Genomic DNA, 3936 nt, shown 5'->3' on the forward strand with positions numbered 1-3936 from the left:
ATGAATCTGTATTTGGTCTGTCTGTTGATGTTTGTAATTTGTTTGTAATTTGCTCTGAAGTTCAGTGTGCTGGTTTTTTCCCCTGAACTAAGCGAATGATATTTGTATGCTGAATTAAAGTAAGCTTGTCGGTCCCTTAGCGTTGCTTTCCTTATTAAAGCAGATCAAAAGAACCTGTGCTTTTGCAGCATGCTGGTAGCATGCTTGTTGTTGGGCTTCTGTTGGCCTTACAACCCCACAACAGGGGTTCAGAGCAAGAGATAATCCCCTCTTCCCAGGGCTTAAACTGATAAACCTGGCGCTGGAGGACTGTGCTGAAAGGGTGAATGTCTTGATATTATATTGTATATGGAGTTTTGGAACAGGAGTGGAGAATGGCCTTGGAGACTTGGAGAATGGCCTTCCTACAGATTTGGCAGGAGGGGACTCTTGTTTAGGACCTTTCTCATCTTTCCTGGACTTCAAATGCCACTAAAATTTATTTGTTCTGCCCATCATAATCTGTAGGAGAGCAAAGCACGAAGCAGGAGAAGTTGTGTTTTGTTTCTGAGACCATCACACCATTCATTCCAAGCCTTGGGCCTTCCCTTTCTTGTTCTTCCCCAAGTTTTGGTCACTAGCAGCCTGAAGAGATAGTCTTGTAAATACTGAGTTAAAAATAAATGCTTTTCCACCATCTCCTAAAAGGAATGAATGTGAGGGGTAGAGGAAAATCCCGACAGCAGAGACAAAAGGAAATGAGAGAGAAATAATGTCCACAGACATATGGAGCCTAAGGGACAAAGTGACATTGGTATTATTGTTGTAGTTGTTAATATTGAAAACTTCCTCAAAGACCAGCCACTCAACCATTGCATTAAGACGAAGGGGAGTAAAGGTAAATGCCAACTAGGATGATGTACAGCAGGGACTTTATATGCCTCCCAAACCATTCAAATGTCTGTGAAGGTGTGGCAGGAGCTGTGAAATGCTGGTGAATTGGGCTCACAGGTGACACTGATTGGATTAATCCACTGATCAGTATCTGGCAACCACTCCCAAGTGCCAAAGAAAAGATAGGAAAGAATGGAACTGCATACCAATCCTACTTGAAACCATCGTGATGATCAGCTTGGCATGGAGGAGAGTAGGACAGATGATGCTCTTTCAATATTTGGTGTCTCAAATGATTTTAAAAAGTGAGCAGACTTGGATCGAATTTTGAAAATCTCTTTTTGATTTTTTTTTGAGGGAGGAAGGCTGGGCGATTGGGGTTAAGTGACTTGCCCAAGGTCACACAGCTAGTAAGTATGTCAAGTGTCTGAGATCAGATTTGAACCCAGGTTCTCCTGACTCCAGGCCTGGTGCTCCACTCACCGTGCCACCTAGCTGCCGTTCTTTTTGATTTTAATGACACAAATTCAACTAGAAGACCAGATATAACAAAATAAAGTAATTGACTAGAGTAGTTAAAGTTAAAATGGAGTAATTAAAAAAGCCTGGCATCTTCAATATGCCATGAATGAATACATTCTTCCACAAGAAAAATGTCAAAACATTTCAGGACCTGCACTCAGCAGTGTATTTGGCAGCCATTGCTATGGTGAGAACCATCGGAAGAAAGATGAAGTTATCAAGGAGTCTCCCTAAGCAGAGGAATCAAACATCATTGTGGCAGAAGCAACATGACAGAATTATGGAAAATCTGAAGAAAGGAAGTAAAAGATTACATTAGTGTCAGCTGGTATGCACAATTGGAAACTTAAATTCCACAATGTTCAATTAAAATGATAGAAACAGATATTGGAAATTTAAGATTTGATTACTCACCAATTGAAAGCAAAATTCAAGTGTTTAAAGCAATACAAGGAGTCAAAGAAACTCAAAGATCAAAGTAAACAATTCGACATCCACTGAAAACTTGCCTACAGAAGATTAAGAAGCAAAGAACAAAGTCTGGAGTGAATCCTTGAAGAAAAAGAAAGACGTGGAAATTTTCTAGTCATGTCTATAGTCCTAAGAAATCCAACACAATGGAAAGTCAGATTAAATGAGAAACAGAAAGCTTTGGTCTACTAATATAGGGAACAATGGAATAATTCTGCCAAAGGAGGTGACTGAAACACTAGCTTCTCCACAAAGTTAGAAAGTAGGGGGACAGGATAAGATACATAATTATTGGCTCAGATAATTCACAGTGGCACATAAATTAATAGGAAATCATTTCCCCAGCTTCCTCTCAGACATAAACTTGATCTCTCCTTTCTTATCAGAAGGCATCATATACCTAGTATCAAAAGGTTAGAATTCCTGTGGTGACACAGTGGATAGAGTTCTAGGTCTGTAGTCAGAATGATCTGAGTTCAAATCTAGATTCAAATACTTACTAGCTATGTGACCTTGGACAAGTCACTTGGCATTTGTTTGCCTCAGTTTCATCAACTGTAAAATGGGGCTAATAATAGCACCTACTTTCCAGGGTTGTTGTAAAGCTCAAATGAGATAATATTTTTAAAAACCCTTAGTATGGTGCCTTACACATAGTAGGCACTACAGGAGTGCTAGCTATGATGCTGATGCTGATACCGATGATGTTCCTTGTTCAAAGATTTACAGCTTGCATTATTAAAAAATATCGTTTAGTTTTTTTCAGTCCTGTTTGATTCTGCATGATCCCATTTGGGGTTTTCTTGGCAAAGATACTAGAGTGGTTTGCCATTTCCTTCTTCAGCTCTTTTCACAGATGGTACCCTCTTAAATCACCATTCTTTGCCAAGTTAAAAAAAGCTATAACTATTTTTGCATATTCTTAGAATTTGTTTTGTTTAGGACTAATCCTTCCCTTAACCTTACCTCTCTTTAATTCTCTCTCTCCTTTTCTCTCCTTTCCTTCCTGTTTCCTTGGTGAGTGAAATGTATTTCTCTATCTATCTCTGTGTGCATATTTTCTTTCTTTCCACTAGGTCAAGTAAGAACGTGGTCAAGTAACAGCCACCTCTCCCACCCATTTCTCCTAGTTTGTATAGATATCTACTTGTACACTCTCTGCACCATAGTTTTTCTTAACTTACCTTTCCCTTTTCCTGCCGCCACCCCAATGTATTTCCCTCTCTTTCCATTCTTTTTTTAAGATCATCAAGACAGAACCACTCCCAGGCTTTGTATAATTGGACTCCCTCTATGAATCCTGATGATGATAGGATTCAGAGGAGATACATTTCACAACCCCATATTTATTTTTTTTTAAATAAATTTATTTTTCTTTTTAGTTTACAACACTCAGTTCCACAAGTTTTTGGGTTCCAAATTTTCTCTCTACTCCTCCTCCTAGCCCCCCAAGACAGCATGTAATCCAATGTCGGTTCTATATATACCTTCACATTGAATTTATTTACGTAATAGTCTAGTTGTAATGAAGAATTATAACCAATGGAATGAATCATGAGAAAGGAGAAATGAAACCAAAAAAGAAGGAAAAAAAAGAGAGAGCAAAACGTTTGCCTCAATCTGCATTCAGACTCCATAATTCTTTCTCTGGATGCGCATAGCTTTTTCCATCATGAGCCTCTTGGAGCTGTCTTTGAACCTTGCGTTGATGAGAGGAGTCAAATCTATCAAAATTAGTCCTTACAGATACCATGTGTGTGTATAATTGTGTATAATGATCTCCTGGTTCCGCACCCCTCACTCAGCCTTAGTTCATAGAAGTCTTCCCAGGTTGTAATGAAGTCCGTCTGCTCCTCATCTCTTATTGCACAATAGTATTCCATTACATTCACATACTACAATTTGTTTAGCTATTCCCCAATTGATGGGCATCCCCTTGATTTCTAGTTCTTTGCCACCCCAAAAGAGCTGCTATAAATATTTTTGTACATACGGTTCCCTTTACTACTTGTGTGATCTCTTTGGGATACAGCCCTAGAAGTGGTATTGTTGGGGCAAAGGGTATGCACA

This window comes from Trichosurus vulpecula, chromosome 3 (assembly GCF_011100635.1).
Source record: "Trichosurus vulpecula isolate mTriVul1 chromosome 3, mTriVul1.pri, whole genome shotgun sequence".
Taxonomy (NCBI): Eukaryota; Metazoa; Chordata; class Mammalia; order Diprotodontia; family Phalangeridae; genus Trichosurus; species Trichosurus vulpecula.